This window comes from Bactrocera dorsalis, chromosome 4 (genome assembly GCF_023373825.1).
Source record: "Bactrocera dorsalis isolate Fly_Bdor chromosome 4, ASM2337382v1, whole genome shotgun sequence".
Taxonomy (NCBI): domain Eukaryota; kingdom Metazoa; phylum Arthropoda; class Insecta; order Diptera; family Tephritidae; genus Bactrocera; species Bactrocera dorsalis.
The window spans coordinates 5549768-5572576 of NC_064306.1; the positions used below are offsets into that span (position 1 = coordinate 5549768).

Genomic DNA, 22809 nt, shown 5'->3' on the forward strand with positions numbered 1-22809 from the left:
TAAACATAAATAGAAAAAATCAAAAAAAAAAAATATAAATAAGCAGTTTAAAATATTTTTTTCAATATCAAAATTAAATTTTGCAAAATAGCTATAAAATTAAAAAAAAAAAATTCAAAAAAATATATAAACAGAAAATATAAAAAATAAAAAATTAGGAATAAAATATGAAAAAAAAACTAATCTAAAAACGGTTTTCAATATTAAAATTAAATTTACCAAAATAGCTAAAAAATGTAAAATAAAAAAATTAAGAAATATAAAAAAACGCAAAAATAAATTTAAATATTATACAAAATATAAAAAATGAGAAATAAAATATAAAAAATTAAAGGAACAAGTCTAATTAAAAAACTACTTTTAATAAAAGAAATAATTCATTAAAAAAACTTTAATTAATATTTAAAATACTTTAAAGAATTCCGAGTTCAATTAAAAATTAAATTTATTGTAATATTACATTTACTAAAATAAATAAAAAATAATTTAAAAAAACACGCAAAATATAAAATAAAAAAACATCAATAAAAAATAAACCAAAATATAAATATAGATAGAAGATAAAAAAAATCAAGAAATAAAATATAAAAAATTAGAGAATAAAATATAAAAAAACTTGTTTTTAATAACAGAAATAATTGACAGAAATAATTAACTGTTTTTAAAAACAAGTTTTTTAATTAAACTTGTTATTTTAATTTTTTAATTAATATTAAGAATATTTTAAAGGATCAAAGTTTCCTAGTTTTATTAAAAATTAAAATTATTAATAATATTAAATTTATTAAAATAGATAAAAAAATAACTTAAAAAGAAATCCACAAATTTATAAAATTAAAAAAAAAAATAAATAAAAAAGCAACTAAAAAAATTAAAATAAATAGACATAAATAGAAAATATCAAATTTTAAGAATAAAATATAAAAAATTAAAAGAACATGTTTAATTTAAAAACTTATTTACTTACTTTTAATAACATAAATTATAAAAAAAATTTAATTAATATTAAAAATATTTTGGAGAGCCGAAATTCCTATTTTTATTTAAAATTATTAATAATATTAAATTTACTAAAATAGATAAAAAACAAAAAAAAAAAATAAAAAAAAATAGATAAAATATAGTTTAAAAAGAAATCCACAAATTTATAAAATTAAAAAAAAAAAAAAAATAAAAAAATACAAAAATAAAAAAAATAAAAAATTAAAGAATAAAATATAAAAAATTTAAAAGAGCAAAATTAATTAAAAATACTTGTTAAAGAAAATAAAAAAATTAATTATAAAAAAAAATAAATAAAATAACTATAAAAAGAAAATATAGAACAAAAAATAAAAGAATCGAAAGAAGAAGTTTGATCAAAAAACTTGTTTCCAATGTCAAAAATAATTAAAAAAGTTAATTAAAAAAAATTTTTGACTCTTAAAAGAATTTACTTTTTTTAAAACCCAATTATTTTATTTTATTTTTTTTTAATTTTTTCTTTTTTTATTTAATTTTTTATTTTTTTTTATTTAATTTTTTATTTTTTTTCTTTTTGAAACGACGACTGCTTAATAATTATAAATATGAATTTTTTAATTACAGACTCACGCCTTTTACAGTATACCACAATCTAGCAATCTACCCGTTTGTTGTTGCACTGGACAGCGAACGCAAAAAGTCTGTTGTATGATCACTGCACTGCAATTGGAGTTTGGAGCTTTAAGCTCATGATATTAATAGAAATCGTTTGAGCACTTACGCCGTCATTGAGCTTTTTGTTGTCCAGTTAAGTTAGGTAAGTGTTGGTAGTTCTACCGTTAAATTGTCTCTATTACGACTTCATTACTAAATATTTGCAGCATAACGAGCACACCGTTATTTTGGAGCTAAAATTCCGCATAATAACTAGTCTTCAATCAATGTACAGAAAATCATCATATCGATTAGCAGGTCCATATTCTTCGAAAGTGCCGATAATTACTGTTAGAAGACAACTTTTTCGAGGCCAAAGTCTTTTGTGAGGTGGTCTGTATCAGACTTGTTGAGGTAAGCTCATATAAATTTATTTTAATATAAATTTTTTTTTAATATATCACACTATTTGGAGTGATATTTCAACAATTTAAGTCGGTGGATTATTTCATATATGTACTTATTTTTTCGAAAAATATCTTTCTCTCTGTATTTTATATTGAATTGCGCTCCAGCTTTGAAAATCCTCTGAAGTCGTGATATTGTTGTATATCCTTTCCTTTTCCTTATTATTGATCTTAAGAAGATCTTCTTTTAAGAAAGGCTCTACTGCTATCAGTGATCAAGCTATAGTAACGCCAGCCTGCGATGTGGTTGGGCTAAGCCTTACCCACAATCAGGCCTTATTAGCTGGGACAACAACATTTGATATTGATTGCGGATATCTGTGATTCTCAGACGATTTTTCTTTCTTTGTACTCTTGTGGTGTGAAATTTTCAGTCTACTTCGGTCAGCCAACATTAATGTCCATAACAAAACGAATATACAAAATCCTCATTACCTTTGTATGACCGGTACTCTTTGGATACTCATAACAATTTACCTTGTCCGTCTTGTTTCCACAGCTGCCTTCGTGAATTTGCATTAAAATGGCAAATTCTAAGTTAATTACAATCGAATCCGCTCCCTTTGGGGCAGAAAACAGCTTCAGTAGAAACTAGAAAAGCGAGCTTATCTAAAACGGCCAAATAAATCTCCCAAATTGGCAGCTGCACGGGCAGCTGTAGGTGAAGATTTGCTATAACTGTCCGGCAGCTGACCGTACAGCCTCCTTGAATCAGTGACATCCGCAAGCAACCTAATCTAGACCAGTTTTCTAAGCATACAATTTTAATTGCACGTCTCAAATGTCCAGCGAACTTGTCAAGATCTCACAAAAGCTGAGAATTAGTGGATATTTTATACTTCCCAGCCTTCGCAAACTGACCAGTTTCACAAGTATCGCTTGTACAAGCAGCGCGGTCACTCCGCTTTGTCTCTTAGTGGACAGTCCGCATCGCCGACTCGGCATAGATACAATGGTATCTATTATCCTTTGTCGAAAAGCAACTATGCTAATACCGTTATGCTGTCTTACTTGTTCGGCAAACATCTTAGCCTGTATCACGTTAACATAACAGTACAATTGTGGTCGAAACTAGTTCTCCCCTATGAACTATGTATGTTCAACGCAGAGTGACCGATGGCCTTCGTTGACGTGGCTGTGAAATGGAGCGGCAGCCAGGAAAATTGCCTGCACCCCTTTTTCATTGTTTGATTCATAGCTGAAGTCTTTGTTTGACAGTTTTTCGGCTTTTGTTTTGTTTCGGATGATAGAAAAATGGTGTGGGGCATCCTATTATCCGCAATTTTCGGAATTTTGTTTTAGAGAAGCTTGGACACGTTCGTTCTATTGTTAAAAGCTACTTAGTCGGACAGGCTTTCTTGAGAACCATGTGAATGACAATGTCCAGTGAAATTTTTGAAGGTCATGTGATTTTCCGCTTCCAGTATGCTTTTGAAGGCCATGCAACTAGTTCGACCGCATTTTTGTGTAGGGGTTTCTGCTAGATCGCTGGAAGCTGTGATCAGCATTGACACTATTGTCTTCTTTTTAATAAGCTGCCTAAAATGTGATTAGCATTTTAACGGAAATGTCTTAGCATATGGTTTCAATGTATTTTCTGGTTTTCTTTTCGAAAAGATAGCATCTTGTTGTATCCTCAGAAGGGTTAAAATATTTTATTTCAACCAGCCAGAAGTCTGTGATACTTTAATCTACGGGATGTACAGATTATTTCTTAAATTATCTTGTTGTTGTGTTGTTCGTGTGAGCTTTTTCATTCATGACTCAGAAAGTTTGATGTGAACTCTTCAAATGCGTTATTCCGGATGTCTCAAAGTCAGTCCGCAGACGACCGAACTTAAGATATTAGGCCAATTATGCTTCCGAGTAAGACTCAACTGAGTACCTTTTAGGAACTCCGTGGACTTTCTGAAAAATCTAAACCTTTTCCACACTAGTTTCCTGGTTCCTTTTAAATTGAAACATTGGGAGTTTCAATCGGCTGAAGTGTGAAAAAGTATGATTAAATTACAAAGCGCTGTGGTATTTCTACTTGAGCGGAAATAGACCAATTCACTTTCGTTTATATCGATCTGATCTCGCTTGCTTGATCTTAGAGCTAGAATAAATAAATGTCTAGTGTTATTGAAATTTCATACTACTTTTTAAGAGCTTTAAAATTCATAAGCTCAGCCTCTCCGTATATTGAGGATTACTAACTTTCTTCTTTTTCTTTTGTTAGTAACTTTTGGCTTTGAAAAATGATTAAGATTTAGAATTTTAATGTTTAAGTAACTTTCCTTTTCTTTCTTCCACGATTGTTGAGTATCTTCATGATTCGAGAAGAGAAGCTTACTGCAGGTAATAGACTGTGAGAAAGCTGCAGTTAGTGATTAGTAACTAATATTGATCATAAGATTTCATTTGCGTTCTATTAACGATCGAATCAGATGACAGAGCGATCAAATGTCAACGCTTCGCTAGCTTAGAACATTGCTTAAGAATCAGTGTAGTGTATTTGGTATTTTTTGTGAAACCGTATGGAAGAATTATCGAAAGTAATGAGCGCTAAGGGAGTATAAGCTTTTGGTTTATAAAACACTCTTGTCAAATTGTTTCCTTATGAGAGTTATTGGTGGCCGATTCAGAGCATTTGATGAAGTAGAATTTTTAAGTTTTTTTTGTAATAAAATAGCTTAGTGTGCTTTCTAACGAGAGCTTAGTTTAGTAGAGAAGAAAGTCAAGTTCGTTTATCCCATATACTGTTATACTTGAAAACTTTGAATTTATGAGCTTCGCCTACATCGTAATGGATTAATATATCAAGGAACTGTCACTCATTTTATATAGTAGAGTAGTTCGCTAAGTGATCACAATCTAGACCCAATATGATCAGCAAGATCAACTTGATCACTCCAAAAAAATTATTTTAGCACAAAATATTAAATGATGAATGAATGTACTGCCCCAAAGTTCAACCTTACGTCATTGTAATGGAATGTACTTGTAAGCAAATACACACACGAATGCACAAACTGACAGACGAGAAAGTCAAATTATTCAATGAACTGCGAGAATATGAATGGCATAAACGGACGAGAATTACATGACTCTCAAGATAAGCGCTTACAAGTAAAAATTAACAACGAAAAAAAAACAAAAATAAAAATAAAAAATACCAAAAAACAGATAAGGAAAAAGAGAAGGAAAAGTGTTTGTAAATTTCGTAAGAGTGTTGCGAACAAATTTTAAGCGATAAAGTGTGAGAACTGCGGCGCGAGAGTGTAGCCGCCAGAAGATTAGAAGGGCTCCAACAATTTCCTATGTGTCATCAAAGGCAAACAGAACGATGAGTGGCGATATGAAGACGATAAAAAGGAAAATAGAATACGATTAAAATTATAGAAATGGAAAATTACTTTACGAGCGCGAAGAGATAGCACAAAAGTGAAAAGCGAATGGAGTTGTGTGCGCTCAATTCGTGTGTGTGTGTGTGTGTGTATGAGCCAGTAGATTGCAGCGGAATTCGAAGAATGTTGAAAATATGATAAAGCGTAGGAAGTAGAGCCCAAAGCGCATATGCACATTACTACATATGTATGTATGTATGTACTTATTTTTATTACATAATTCTTTTTGGTACACATTTAGAAAGGGTTGCGATTAAAAAATATCTTTCGTACTTTTTTTTATAATTTTTTAATATTTTTTTTTTGTATTTATATATATACCCCGTAAAGGGTATATTAAGTATGCCACCAAGTTTGTGAAACCCAAAAAGAAGCGTCGGAGATTCTTTAAGGTATATAAAGGGTGATACATTTCATAGTTCCCTACTTTTTTTTTAATGAAAAAACACAGAAACTTCGAATTTAATGGGGAATGTTTATTATCATTCGAAAGAACTTTCTTTGGCATTCATTTTTTTAATTGCTTCTGTTCCAAATGTTTGCCGCGGCTACGTCTCAGATGGTCCATCCATTGAGTCCAATTTTCGATGACTCGTTCTAGCATTTCCACAGGTAACTGGCAAATGACACGCATGATGTTGAGCTCCAAGCCCTGAATCGAAGCGGGATTGTTCGCATAGACTTTAGATTTTACATATCCTCACAGGAAAAAGTCTAGAAACGATATCACATGATCTTGGTGGCCAATCGAACGGAGCAACACGTAAAATTATCTGCTCGGTTACGTTCTCACCGGTATGATTTTTGAAGAAATATGATTCCACCGCCCCATAAACCACACCAAACCGTTGTTTTTCCTGGATGAAGTTACAGCCGCTGACTCTCTTCAGGTTGCTCTTCGTCCAAATAGGTAACCATTGAGCCAGAAAACGTCGCTCGAAAACGTCGGATCTTCATGGAACTTTTCAAGAACCCATAGAGCGATGCGGCTTGGGAAGGTCGAACGACTTTAGTTCTGAACAAAATTTGGCTCGAAAACGTCGAAATTGGTAATTAGATAATTCCTCAGCGCTTTTCCGCAAGCGCGCACAATATACCCTTGCCCCCACATTCGAAAATTAAATTGAAGCAAAAAATACACTCGTCCATCCATACACCACAAAAGGCAGCAATTAGCGCATAGCAGTAAAGTCGAAAAATTAGAAACAATATCGGCGAAAACGGAACACGGCAGCGTAAAAAAAAAAATGCCAGCATACGAAATCATACATAGTGTTGTTGCTTGACAAAAACTGCAAAAAAATCATATCTAAGCAGCAAAAATAAAAAAAATTAAAACAACAACAAACAATGTACGCAAAGTTTTGCTGTTTAGGCGGCGGATGAAGTTGGCAGCGGCGAGTGAAGAACGGTGACGACCGCCGATCGACAGCGGCGCGCTAGCGGTCGCAGCGACAGCGGCAAGCAAGCAACACGCGCAGCGCACACAAACACATAAACGTGGTTATACATACATATGTACAAATGTATGTATATCCGTGTGTGTTTGTACATATCTATTTTTTAAAATATATACATATAAATATGTAAGCAGGCACTTGAGGCGCGAGCAAAGTATCGCACAGATACGCCGAGGAGATTTAGGAAAAAAACGTTTGGCGAAAATTAACGAATTTGGAAGTAGCATAAAGAAGTAGCGAAGAAAAAGAATGGCGGCAGCTGAACAAAGGCGGCGAAGCTAATAAAAAATTAGTAAATACATATACATATGCATACGTATGTATATGTGTGTGCCTGCAAGGCAGCGTGGCACAGCGCGCATTTACAGGCACTAAAAGCATTTCCGAATGCGAAATTATGAATGAATGAAAGTTTGCGGATTACAACGCTGCTTAGCCGCTTTGCTATTGATCAATTTTTTTTTTGATCTTTTACAATTGAATGTAATTTACTTATTGGCAGACATTTTTATACAATCTACAAATTTTATAAAATATTTGTTTTTTAATTTGTAAAAATTTATATTAAAATTACAAAAAAAAATTTGAAATTTTTATAAAAATTTTAGTATTAGAAATTTTAAAGTTTTTATATAAAATTAAAAAGTCGAACTTCTAAAAATTTTATTACAAAATTTCATTTGGAACTTTTAAAATTTTTATAATAAAAAATTGTTTTTAAAATTTTAAGAATTTCAAAATTAGTACGAGAAAAATTAATGTTACTTTTTTTCTAACATTACCATAAAAAATTTAGTTTTTGAAATTTGTTTTTTTTTTTGATAGCTTAATATTATTTATTTATTGACGGATTTTTTTTTATTTTTTGAGTTTTTAAAAATTTCTAACTTTGTTATAAAAATATAGTTTTTTGAAATTTTACAATTTTGAAACTTTTTTAAAAAATAAATTTTTGAAAATTTTTTGAAAAATTTTTGAAAAAAAAATTTGAAAATTTTATAACAAAAATTAATTTCCGAATTTTTAAATCTTGAAAACTTTTACAAAAAGTTTTTTTTACTGAATTTTTATTTTTTGAGTTTTAAATATTTCTAAAATATTTAAATAAAAAGAATTAGTTTTTGAAATTGAAAATTTATGCGAAAAATGTTATATTTAAAAAATTTACTTATGAAAAAAATTTATGAAAAAAATAATTTTTAAACATTAAAATTTTTATAAAAAATTGAATATTAGAGATCTAAAAATTTGTATTAAAAAAATTAGTATTAAAGCTTTTAAAATTCTGGTCAAAAGATTTTCAATTGTTAATTTTTAAAAATTCTAAAATTGTATTTTTAAGTTTTTAAAACTTCTATATAGTAAATTCATATTTTTTTGTTTTCAAATATTTTTACAAAAAAGTTTATTTTCTGAATTTTTATTTCTTGAGTTTTAAATATTTCTAACATAATTATAAAAAGAATGGTTTTTGAAATTGAAAATTCGTATAAAAATTATTAAAAATAGTTTCAAAGCTTTTAAAGTTTTTATAAAATATCTTAAATTATTAATTTTTAAAAATTTAAAAATTTTTATTTTTTAAGTTTTTAAAACTTTTATAAAAATATAAATTTTTTGAGTTTCAAATATTTTTGTAAAAAAGTTTATTTTTTGAATTTTTATTTTTTGAATTTTAAAATTCTCTAACATTATTATAAAAAAAAATTAGTTTTTGAAATTGAAAATTTATGCGAAAAATGTTATATTTAAAAAATTTATTTTGATAAAAAGATCTTAAAATATTAATTTTTAAAAATTCTAAAATTTTTAAGTTTTTAAAACTTGTATAAAACTTTACTTTTGAGTCCCAAAATTTTTTATAAAAAGTTTATTTTCTGAATTTTTATTTTTTGAAATTGAGTTTTACAATTTTCGAATTTCAATTTCTGAATTTTAAACCTTAAAACTTCTTTAAAAAAAATTCAATTATCTTGATTTTTTTTTGAATTTTTAGAATTTTTATAAAAAATTTATTTTCTGAATTTTTTATTTTTTGAGTTTTAAAATTTTCTAACTTTATGATAAAATAATTTAGTTTTCGAAATATAATTTTTTTTTTTACAATTTTGATATTATATATGTATATAAAAAAATAAATTTTTTATTTTTAATTTTTATTTTAATTTTAAGTTTTTAATTTTTTCAATTTAATTTTTTTCCTATTAATTTTGGTTTTTAATTATAATTTGGATTTTTCAAAAATTTTAATTTTTTTTTTTGCGCAAAATGTGAGACGCCATGTGCTTTTTCGCCAGCTCTACTTAATAAAACAACCTTCAAACGTGTGCACACAGCGCGCTGCGAAATAAATTTTGCTACATGCATACATACATATCTACATGCATAAATATTATTTGCAAAAATTACCATGTGTGCTCATAGGTACACTTGAGTTGAACACACACATACACACAAATACATTTTGCTATGCTTTTTACTAAACGCAGCGTATATTTTTCTTCTTTTTTTGCTAATTTCTGTTGTATATATAAATTTTTATTTTCTTTTTCTTTGTTCTTTTATTTGCGTTATTTCTTTTACCATTTTTTGTTGCCAAGCGTGTTGTGTCGCTCTGTACGCGTTGGCAAAAACGCTTACGCGATCTCGCCTATGCTTACATATACATATATTTATATATATATAGTATATATATTTCATGCAAAAGATTTTTTATAAGCATTTTATTATATGTGTTTTATTCTAATTTTTTCTCGTGCTTTTTTTTGCTTTTGCATTTGCAAAATTAAAGCTTAGTCAGCAGCATTAGAGTGAGCGCTACCATACGCGGCGCTCAAATGTGCTGAGCAAGAGCGTTTGCTCTATAGAAATTTCGCTTAAATTCACTGACTAGTGAGTAGGCGTAGCAAGAGCGCCACACTTGCTTTGGCGGCGCAGCAAAATTCTGCACACTCTCTCATGCGCCATTAGCTAAAAAATGTAAAATTTCCGCACTTTACTCACCCACATTCAGCGGCGCGCTCTGCGCATAATGTAGCAGCAGCGCAGAGTCACGCGCATCTATTAGACGGCGCTGCTCTTAGTAGCGCTCCACTGATTTGGCGCTGCTCCCATTTAATGCTCCTCCGATTTAATGCTTCTCTGAGTTAGCGCTCCTCCGTTTTAACACTCTTGTGATTTGACGCTTCTCTTACTTAACTCTCTCTTACTTCACTTCTTAGTAAGCCAATCTCTTATATTTCATTGTTCTTCTATAGCGCTTACTACTCCTTGCGTTCAGCGCTTTTGTTCCCCCCTACTATATTACTGCACTCGCCCCAACATATTTCCCCAGCTTTCGTACCCCAACAGTCCCAATTTCAGCGCTCCACAAAGCTCTCATACATTCCACTTTCCATTATACAACTCCCACACCCATTCGGTGGCGCTCTTACTCGTTGCTCATTTCTCTTTTTCCATGAGTAACATTCTCTTTACAAGTTCAATTAGTCGTTTTCCAAACCTTTAAGTCAGTCAGTTCATTTCTTTGTGTAGCATTTCATTCTTAAACTCTTTGTTCGAAATTCCTCTGCGCATAGAAGAGCTTACTCTATCAAAACACATTCTCTGCTCTAGTTAGCTAATTTCTAATTGAGTATGCGTCATCTACCGCTCACTCTACAATCAAGTGTTCCATAAAATTCCACAACATTTTCTGTTAGCAACCAAATTTTTCGCATGGCTTTCCCCACACAATCAAGCTGCCAAGACACTTTTTATTGTTTCTTTTCTACTTCGCTTGCTCGTAAAAAGATTTCCCCAACTGAGGCGCCATAATCTCTGGAATTTTTTGTGCTCTTCAAAATCCATAAGCGCAAAGCTATACAATTTTAAGCGCTCTTTATATGTACATATGTATATACCATTTTTTAAAGACTTCAGTCTACAAACTCATGAATTGTGTGTTCTTTAGTAGCTTCAAATGTTACAAGCTCTAGACTTTAGCTAAGTGAAAAGCTCTTTTAGTAATTTACTTAAATTTTTCTCAGGCTACGCTTTCTTCATATTCACATTCATTCTACATAGCTGCAATTATAAATCATTTGCTTTCCTCGCCTCGAGAGATCATTAACACTTTGATGAAGTTCAAAATCGCATCGCCCATATTTTAAAAGCTTGCCAGCGCTTAGGCCATTAAACGCATAATTTTAATGCTTCGGCGCTGCCAGTTCACCAACACAGCAATAAATACAAAAAGCAACATACAGTAATACGCACACACATACTTCATTTATGTCTATATATGCATCTGTATGTAGCTTTAAAAGCTCGCCCTAACCGCCTTCGTTTGCCAGCCATTTCAGCAGCGGCGCAGCGCATCGCCCCATCAACTGTCCCACTCGGCGATTTGTGCAAAAGCTGCCACATACTGTCTAGTGTACTCTGTAAAAGCTTTCTTTGCAGCACAAACATACATATATATGAGTGCTCTCTTGGTGCCAGCCAACACTTGTGCACGCCTTGACACTCCACCGCCATTTTGCAGCTTTTTTTCAGCGTGATCGCCAAGAAAGCTCAGGTCATACATACAAGCCAATCAACAAAATGGTGAGCGCGGAGCTTTCGGCAATAAAAAAGTGTTCATGTGATGTGTTTTGTTGTGCTTTTGCGCTCATTTTTCCACACACACAGATACAGTATGACGCTCTCTCTCCCTCTTTTTCTTTGTTTACACTTACAGATAACTCACCCACACTTTGATGTACAAGCTTTCGTCTGGAAAACTATTTCGTTGTATGCGTGCTCTAGGAGGCCCACGCGCTCATCTGCTCTCGGATTGTCGTGCTCACCCATACTTCTAACCACGTGTGTGTTAGTGCACTTTCTGCCGCCCACAAGCGCAGTCAATTTCTTGCGCTTGTGTTAGTGCAAGTTCGCTAAGTGTTTATTTGCATTGGTGTGTGTGCTCTTGCCGCTCAAGTTAAGCTCTCAGCCGGCATTCTCATTTCGGCCATTCATTCATGCTAATTTTTATTTGCGTGTGTGTGTGTGGTTATCCGCTCCATTCAAATTTTCTATGACTAATTCGCTTTGTCCATTTTTCCTTGTGTTTGTTGTTGTTGTTCGAAATAGTTGCCGCTTTGGTTTTGCATAGCTGCGCGCACATTGGCTATCTTCTTCCCACCAGCTATGGTGGCGATTTTGCAAAAACAAAAATTCGTCAAATGCCGCCATTATGAATACGCAATACAAGCAAATGAATTTGTAAACACAATAGAAAATTTGCAATGAATGCAAAATTTTGCAATTATTTAAAATTTTTAAAGATTAAAATTTTTTAAATTATATATTATTTTTTATTAATTATTTTTTTGTTTTATTAATTTATTAACATTTTTTTTATGAATTTGTATTGTTTTTTAGAAAATATTTCATTTCTTTTTCTCATAAAAAATTTTTAAATTTTATTTATAAAAAATTATTAAAGAAATTGTAAAAAATAAATATATATAAAATATGATCTAAAAAAAATTGAGAAAAATTCTTTTCCAATTTTTGTAATTATAAAAATTTTTTCTAATTCTTTTTTAAATTTTTTTTAAATATATTTTTTTTTAATATTTTTTTAATATCTTTTTTTAATAATAAAAATTATTTTTCTAAATTTTTTTTAAATATATATATTTTTTAAAATTTTTTTTTTTAATTTTTTTTTTAATTTTTTTTTTTAATTTTTTTTATATATTTTTTTAATTTTTTTATATATTTTATAATTTTTTTTTAATTTTTTTTTTTAATTTTTGGTTTTTAATTTTTTTTTAATTTATTTTTAATTTTTTTTTTAAATTTTTTTTTAAAATTTTTTTTTTTAATATTTGTTTTAATTAAAATTGTTTAACGTTAGAGCAAGTTTTTTTTTAACATTTTTTTCAAAGAACTTTTTCTCAATTTTTAAATTATTATTTAAATTTTTTTTAATTGTTATTTTTTATTATTTACTAAGAAAATGTTTAGATTTTTTTTAAGATTTTTGTTTCAGATTTAAATTTGTTATTTTTTAACAATTTTTTTTTAAATTTTAAAAAATTACAATTACTTCTTTCATATTTTTGTAATATATTTTTCAATTTCAAAATTTTGTTAAAATTACTGGTTAAAAGATTTTTTCTCAAAATTTTTCAATAAATATATAAAGGGTCTACCAAAAAGAACCACTCAAATCAAAATAATCAAATTTGCTCAAAATTTGTTCCGTTTTAGTTATGTATGTATGTACATACATACTCGTATGTATATAATTTTATGCCACTTATGATTTAAACAAAATATCGGCCAATGTCCACCACGGTTCGTTTGCACAACTCCACCCTTTTGTGCTAAGTTTTGTTGATCCAGTGCAGCATTTCTTCTGGAATTTCGGCTATAAGGCGCTGAATGTTGTCTTCGAGCTGCTCCAGCGTTGCTGGTTGATTGGCGTAAACCTTTGATTTAACATTACCGCAGAGAAAATAATCTAGACGCCTTAAATCGCCTGATCCTGGTGACCATTTGACTTGGTCATGTCTCGAAATTAATAGTTGATTTTTAGTTAGAAAAGAAAGTCATTATAAGTAGTAACGGGGTTTCCAATAGGGACGCTACAAAAGTAGACTGATAGGGATAGTAAATCGACGCCATATTTTTTCCCCGCTCTGCTGACATTTCTCTATAGTAAGGTTTGCCATTTCATAATGGAAAGATATAGGATCCAACAATGAATCGAAATTATTAAAATTTACTACCGAAATTCGGAACTTTAAGAGCGCTGTGGAGGTGGAAAAATTTTAATCTATGTACAGGCACAATACATAATGACCTCGTGCCAGTGAGACAAAGAAGAGCACGTTGTGTCGAGAATATTGCTGCCACTAGTGGATCAATTGAGGAAGACCCAAATCAGTCTCTCACACGTCATTCTCAAGCGTTGGGCATCTGTGTGACGTTGTTGTGGTGAATTTTGCGAAATATCTTGGCCTACATCCTTGCAAGATCAAAGATTCACCAGAATCATCGTATGTTCGTGAATTGTGCTTAACAACATCTTCAAAATGATCCGGATTTTTATCGAAAAATCATCTTTAGTGATGAGGCTCATTGCTGGCTGAATGGTAACGGTAAAATTACGGTTTGGTGCGTTTTATTGGCCGGCGGCGTCATTGGGTTGTACTTCCTGCGTGTTGGTAAAGACCGGCACGTTATTGTGAATGGGAACCGCTACCGCTCAATGATAAACGAATATTTTTGACTTGAATTGCATGATATGGACTTGGACAATATGTGGTTTCAACAGGATGGCGCCACAAATCACGCAGCGAATGTCACAATCGATTTATTGAAAACCAAGTTTGGTGAACGTGTTATCTCACGAAATGGCCCAGTCAATTGGCCGCCTCGGTCATGCGATTTGACGCCGTTAGACTATTTTCTGTGGGGCTACGTCAAGTCTATGGTCTATGCCAACAAGCCAGCGATGATTGATGAACTTCGTACGAATATCGAACGTGAAATTGCAACAGTATCGGCCGATTTATGCTTGAAATTTATAAATCTTCTACAAGCGTGCTTATGGTGGCACTGCATAAGGCATCAAATTCACTTTCATGCAGGAACAAAGAATTTCATTGATATTCTTATTGTAAACCCGTTAACTTGCGCGAATTCGGATATTTTACATTAAACCTATTATGGGACGGTGCCGCGCCCACTTTTTCAAAAGTTTTAGCTCACAGGTGGCCCTTGCTACTGCCATCTTCTGCCAATACTCTAAGTCAAGAAGTTGAACGACCGTTAGTTTTAAATGAATATCATACTACTAATATTAAATCATAAAGCCATATTTAATTCCTTTTATTATTTATCTGTCTTAACCAAATAATAACATAATTTTTTTACTTTTACAAAACAAAAACATTTAAAAAATTTATTAATAATTCATTAAAAAATTTTTCAGCTGCTGAAGAGTTGTTGTATTATGAATTAATTAAAGGGAACTGGAAGTAAGCTGTCCTAGAGCTGTTTTGGCCATCATAATGCTCTTATTTTCTCCAGCACTGTATGTATGCACGTTTCATGGCGACGAATGAGCTTCTCCGTCAAACCGTGGCAATTGAAGTTCCGCGAAAGTCTCGGTATTTTCGGAACAGTTAACGGAAATACTAAGGCTAAAACTGGCTGAAAAAAACCGAAGATAGCAACCAAGTAAATGAAATAAGTCAAAAGTGTACACAAAAGTAAAATAAAATAAAAAATTTATAAAATTGCGAAAATTTGCAAACACAAATATAAATTTGTGAGGAATGAAAAAAAAAAATAATTAAAAAAAAAATAATTTTTAAAATAAAATTAATAATAAAAAATAATTTTTAAAATATTTTTTTTTTTAATTATTTTTTTTTTTCATTCCTCACAAATTTAATATTAATTAATTTTTAAAATATTTTTTTTTTAAGTTTTTTTGCATAAATTTTTTTAAAAACACACATTTGTATGTAAAAACAATAAATTTGAAAAAAAATGTAAACAAAAATATAAATTTTTAAGGAATGAAAAAATTAAAATATTTTAAATATTTTTAAGGATATTTTTTACATAAAAAAACGAATATGTATACAAAAATTAATAAATTTGAAAAAAAAATGTAAACACAAAAATAAATTTGCAATAATGTAAATTTTGTAATTATTTTTAATATTGTCTAAATTTCTTTTCCATAAAAAAATGTTTATATATAGTACAACCAAATTTAATTTTTTTTTTAAATTAGCTTAGTATTTTAGCAATGTATATAATTTATTACATACATACATATTAAACACAAATACAAAAAAAAATATTTAAAGAAATGTAAATTTTATGTGAACGAAAACGCTTTAAAAAAAATCAAACTCGATTTTGATTTTTTTTTTAATTTTTTGTCAAAAAACTATTTCTCTATAGAAAATAAACATTATTAAAATATACTACTATATTTGTTATATGCATACATACAGGTATATGTAATTATAAAAAAATATTAAGATATATAGTATAATGTGTATTTATTATAAAGTTTATTATAATTATTTGTATGTAAATAGCAAGGCAATAAACAAAAATGAAGTAAAAAATTTAATAAAAAATATATTATATATAAAACAACTGTTTTTATTATTATTAAGCTGAAAATTTAAAGGTAAGCAATTTTTTCGAAAATATAGGCAGCACTACAACTGTTTTAATAGAAAAAAGTCTTATTATATAACCTCATTTACTTCAAAAATACACAACTTACAAATTAAACAACTTTTTCGCTGCTTTCTTGAATTAAATTCAAGCTTTTGCAGAATTTTAATCTCATTAGTATTTCAGTAGCTGCGTCAAATCATAACCTTTCATAAGACACCTCAAACGTGCAAATCGGTGCTGTAACAACGAAGTTATAAGCATTTAAAGTTGGAACCCTTACCCCCAACCCACTTTTGTCAGAGAATTTCCAGCGACGCTTTAAAGTTGCGATTTTGCAAAATTAACGCACTCTCGTTAGTACCTATCCGTTTATATCATTATCTTAATTATTCTTATCACTTTTCTGCATAGAATTGCGCTCCATTTTTTCTTTCTAAAATAACATGTTTTAACATTAAAGTTTAGCAAACCAAACTGCTTCCAAAATCATCCTCATGACTTAAGCTTTCATTTGACACCTCATTCATGAAAATCGGTCCAGTATTAGCGTAGTTATAAGCGATAAACCAGCTGCCTCCAACGTACTCACACGTACGCACTCACACATGCGTGCAAGCGAATTTGCCAGCACGCGAAATTTGCCTGTTTCTGGCTACCAGGCACCAGGCCAACAGAACCGTGCAGTAGGTAGCGGCGGAATGGTTTTTCGCTTATAACTTTGTTATTTATGAACCGATCTTAAAGATTGAGGTGTCAAACGAAAGCTTAACGCTTGGCGCACCTGCTGGGTTGGGTTTAATAAATATAGGTTTAGAATTACTATATGAAATTTGCGTTGCAAAAAAATTTTCGCCGGTTTTTTAAGAAAAAGTGCATAATTCTACTAAAAAGTGTTTATAATAAATAGAGCAGAGTACCTCAAATGTGTATGAAGCCATTCCAAAGAAAAAATTTTAAGAAAATTCAACCGAATTCAAAAAATCCAAAGAAACTTACAGTAGTTTGCAACGAAATGTTTTTTCGCTTATATCTTTGTTAATACTGGTGCGATTTGAAAGAATGAGGTGTCATATGAAAGCTTAACACTTGGCACATCTGTTGGTTGTGTTATAAATAGAATTTATGCACTTTTTTTTAAAAAAACCGGCGAGTTTTTTTGTTACCTAAATATCTCAAAGAAATCTTCGATGCCTGTCAAGGTAGGATAATCCATCAGCTGCGCCAAGCGATAAGCTTTCATATGACACCTCATTCTTTAAGATCGGTCCATTAATAACGAAGTTATAAGCGAAAACCTATTCCGTTGCAACCTACTGCACGTTTCTTCGAATTTATTGAATTCGGTTGAATTTTCTTAAAATTTTTTCTTTGGAATGGCTTCATACACATTTAAGGTAGTCTGCTTTATTCATTATAAAAACTTTTTAGTAGAATTTATGCACTTTTTCTTAAAAAACCGGCGAAAAATTTTTTGCAACGCAATTTTCATATAGTAATTCCACACGTATGTTAATTAAACCCGACCCAGCAGGTGCGCCAAGCGTTAAGCTTTCGTTTGACACCTCATTCTTTAAGATCGGTCCATAAACAACAAAGTTATAAGCGAAAAACCATTCGGCCGCTACCTACTGCACGGTTCTGTTGGCCTGGTGCCTGGTAGCCAGAAACAGGCAAATTTCGCGTGCTGGCAAATTCGCTTGCACGCATGTGTGTGTGCGTATGTGTGAGTACGTTGGAAGCAGCTGGTTTATCGCTTATAACTTCGCTAATACTGGACCGATTTCCATGAATGAGGTGTCAAATGAAAGCTTAAGTCATGAGGATGATTTTGGAAGCAGTTTGGTTTACTGAACTTTAATGTTTAAATATGTAATTTTAAAAAGAAAAAAATGGAGCGTAATGCTATGCAGAAAAGTGGTAACAATAATGAAGATAATGGTATGAAAAGATAGGTACTAATGAGAGTGCGTTAATTTTGCAAAAGCGCAACTTAAAAGCGTCGCTGGAAATTCTCTGACAAAAGTGGGCTGGGGGTGGGGTTTCTAACCTTAAATGCTTATAACTTCGTTGTTACTGCACCGATTTTCATGAATGAGGTGTCATATGAAAGCTTAAAGCTTGATGCATTTAATGGACAATAATATATAACTTATTTTTAAAATGATCTAAGTGATATTTATGAAATGAAAAATTAAGAGGTTTTGCTATAACAAAATGCATAAAATGCAGTTGAAGATGTGTGTGAATGTGTAAGAAAGTGGTCCTGATTTTGGGAAGAGATCTGCAGCGTGGAATATTCGTTATAAGAACCGTGCGAGTATGGTTTATTAATACAAATTTTTATTTCGGGTTTTTGTGGAAAAAATATGTAGAACGTTATACTTACTTATGGAAAAACTATGTTTATTAGCTCCTTCTGATTATTAAAAAAGAAACAATTTGTTTATGTGTTATAATACAACTTGTTTTATTTTTATTTCTTTATATATTTTTTTATTGAATAAAGTTTTTATTTTTTTCATCAGATAAAAAGTTTTTTATCCGAAATATGTTTTAATATTAAAAGTTTTATTGTATAAAATATTAGTTTAAATATAATACAACTTTTAGAACCATACATACATATGTGTAGATATATTTTGTTGATTTTTGAAATTAATTTACACTAATACCTTTTAATTAATTTTATATTATTTTAGCTCTACATAGTACAATTTGAAATTTCTGAAATACTTGGAAATGAAAAAAATCATTTTACTAAATATTTAAAGAATTTTTTCTTATATTTAAATATTTTTTATAAATATAAATATATTATATAAAAAATAATAATATTGATCTCAAAGATCTGTATTATTTCCTTTGTTAATAATATTTTTGTTTAATTTCCGCTACGTATTGTGTGGTGGCAACTCCTCCATTTCCTTAGAGACTAATTTTATTGCAAAAAATACCTTAATTGACTCTTAAACTGAGGTAAATAATTGACAGTTTGAGAGCTATAATTTCTATAAATATTTTAAAATAAATATTTGTATATTTGTCAAGAAAAAGTTATAGTATAGATTTGCAAAAAATGTAGCGTTAAATCCATTATTTTTCCCCTAGAGGTTATTCGAAAAGACACTATTGTTCGGCTCTTGAAAAAGCATACCCCAAGTGAAAAAAAGTGCTGAGCGAGAGCACCTAGGCGAATTCGATAAAAGCTGGTTTAAAGTACGAGGCTCTGATATATTACTTTTAGTATGTAATTAGGACAGCATAGCTCCAATGACTGCTGTTTTGTTGCCATGAGTTTCCGGGTGCGCGCTGTTTTTGCTGAAAAGAAAATAAAATAGTATGAAAATATGCGGTTTAAGTAAAAATAACAAAATAAAATAGAAAATTTAACAAAAATTAAAAAAAAAAATTTGAAAAATAAAACAAAACTTTAAGCGAGTTTTTTTCGGTGAGGGAAATTTCTTTGAAGCGCGGATAGACATTGAATCTCGAGCTGATATGAAAGGGGGAACGATATCGACTATATTTCGTGAATAATGTTAACTCGTGCTACAACTACGCCTAGTTCCCATGCAACACTTATTAAAATTGTATTTTATTCTATAATTTTCAAACAAGAGCATCAACATCAACTCAGGATCAACACGTCAGTAAAATAAAGGAAGTGGTGCTTGAGAATCGTCGATTAACAGTCAGAGATCTCACTGGCATCGCTGGAATACCGGAAAGATCAGTGAAAAACATTTTGAAAGATAATTTTGGCCTAAGAAAAGTGAAAGCACGACTGGTTTCACAATCACTCAATATTGGTGGTCGAAAGAGTCTTTTCGTATTTCTAATAAACTTCAACTTATTTTTTTTATACTTATAATAATAAATAAATAAACACTTTTTGCCATTTTTCCGCTAGAGACATAACTCCATCAGTGTAAATCGACATTTCAAAATTTAAAGAACGAAATTTCGAAATTAATTTTATTAATTAATTTTTAATTAAAAAAATGTATTTATTTCGAAATTAATTTTATTAATTAATTTTAATTTTTAATTAAAAAAATATATTTATTAAACATTAATTAAACATTTAATAATAATTAAAAATTAATTAAGCTTTTTTAAAATTAATTTTAATGTTTAATTAAATTTAATTTTTAATTAAAAATAATTTATTTATTAAAAATTAATTAAAAAAATTAATCTAATTTATTTAATTTTTATTAAATAAATTTTTTTAAATTAAAAATTAAAATTAATGAAAAAAATAAGTAATTATTATAATTTTTAATTAATAAATTGTTATTAAAATTTTGTAAAAATTTAGTTCAATTTACTTAATTGCTAATAAACATTTTTTTATTTAATTTAATTAAAGATTATTAATTAACTTTTAATAAATAATTCTTTTTTAATTAAAAATTAAAATTAATTAAAAAAATAATTAATTAATTTTTAATTAATAAATTATTTTTAAAATTTAGTTAATTAATTAAACATTTTTAATAAATAATTCTTTTTTAATTAAAAATTAAAATTAATTAAAAAAATAATTAATTAATTTTTAATTAATAAATTATATTTAAAATTTAGTAAACATTTTGTTAAATTTATTTAATTGTTAATAAATAATTTTTTTAAATTAAATTTAATTAATCTAATTAAAGTCGAAATTCAAAAATTGTTAAAATATCTGTTTGTTTTAATTGAAAATTTTATTCTGGATGCAAAAAATTTTTCAATTTGAAAATACGCAAATCTGGAATAAAATTAAATAATTGCAATAAAAATTTAAAAATACCAAACATGAATAAAATATATTAAAAGTGGAAGAAAATCGAACATAAGGAAATTAATAATATCACGGAAATAAAAAAAAGAATAACGGTGCAACACTAACTATAAGTTACAACACATTAACCTCAATCGACACAATCGCCGGCCGCCGCCGTACTTACGCTTTTCACAGCTGTTGCAACAACACCAATAAAACAATGCCACACACCGCAAAAACGCAAGCGATGGCGAGAGAAAAAATCGCTTATTATTTAATATTTAATACAAACAACCGCCGGCATAAAACAACAATAACCACAACAACATAACTCCAACACAAAAATGCATGCGCATACTTACATATACATGCATGTATGTGAATGTGTGCGTGAGCATATAAAATGTCAAACTGTCAATAACTGCCAGAAGGCAAAATTATTGGAATTAACAGCGGCGCATGCGCGTGTGCTAAAATACCGGCTGAGGCTGCTGGCGGCTTTGTTGTTGTGGATGCGAATGCAAACGACAAGCGTAATCAATTTGCGGTAATTAATTTGTGACAAAAAGAGCATGAGAAGGCTGTAAGAAGAAAATTGATTGTTCAAAAATTAAAGAAAAAAAATAAAACAAAATTTAATTATTTCGAAAAATAAAAAAAAAATCGAAAAGAAACAAAAATTAAAATTAAAAATTTTTAAATAAAAAATAAAAATTTTTAAATAAAAAAGAAAATTTTTTAAATAAAAAATTAAAATTTTTAAATAAAAAATAAATTCGGAAAAAATCAACAAAAAGTTTAAAAAAAAAACCACAAAAAAAATGTCACAAAAACAGCATTAAACTTCCAACAAAAAAATGATGTAAAAGTGCTACAAAAACATGTTACCTTCCACAAAAAATTCGGAAAAAAAATAATTTGCTGAAAAAGTGCCACAAAAACGAGTGTAAAGTACGCTAAATTAATACCGAATTGGTGCAGCGCCAACTTTTGTTGTTGTTCTTTTATACTATGTATTTTATTTTATTTCATTTTCTACTTTGCCGTTTTTTGTTGTGCTTGTTGCTGCTGATGGTGTGTGGCACGAGCGACGACCACTTAATGCATGCCAACGCCAACGGCCGAGTTGCTGATTTTTATTGCTTCGTTTTTGTTGTTGTAGGCTTTTCGTGAATTGCATGCACCTGTTTTTGTGTCGGCAACGGACAGCAGCCACACATGCACACCTACCTACATATGTATATGTGCGTGTGCGCTGACAGACAGCAGCTACGCAGGCTGTAATGCAGCTTCTTAAGGATATCGACTTTATTGCATCGAGCTATTGCACATACATACATACATAAACATGCATACATACAAGAATAAACATTCATACATTCATACATAAACATGCATACATACACATAGTCTTTTAGGAATCTGTCTGCATACATATCGGTTGGCTATCATGCCACTTGGCTATCGGCGGCACGCGTCAAGGATACATTTGCGATTTCACTTCGTATGCGGCGCGTGTGAGATAACATGTGCGTAGTTGAGCGCTACAGGTGGGATAATAGGTTGTTTACGCTTTTGAGGAATACTCAAGAGATCGCACACAAAGTAGTTCTACCGATGGTTGGCTGCAGAGAGGATACACGAATCAGCTGGTTGGGTCAAAAGCTCTGGAAAGAAGAAAGAAAGGCAATGGGATATTCTAATGTATTCCTAAAAACATATAACACCACCCAACACCTTTTTCATTTCCTTCATTCTCTTTCGTTATATCGAATCATTGAACTCTCAGTTCGTACGAACTCTATTTCGAAGTAATGAAACCAGAAAGTCTACTACCTGAGCTAACATTCTTGTTCATCTTTTTTATTGACGTAGACATCTCTTAAACGGTTATAGCCGAGTTTACAACAGCGAACCAGTAGTTC

General features: G+C 29.8%; 1 long non-coding RNA gene across 1 annotated transcript; it reads left to right on the forward strand.

The window, feature by feature from the left end:
• The first annotated feature begins 1592 nt into the window (after positions 1-1592).
• LOC105232099 (uncharacterized) lies at positions 1593-15232 on the forward strand. The gene is made up of 3 exons (XR_007422492.1): positions 1593-1780; positions 1845-2031; positions 14903-15232. It is a non-coding gene; the product is annotated as an uncharacterized LOC105232099 (long non-coding RNA).
• The last annotated feature ends 7577 nt before the right edge of the window (positions 15233-22809 follow it).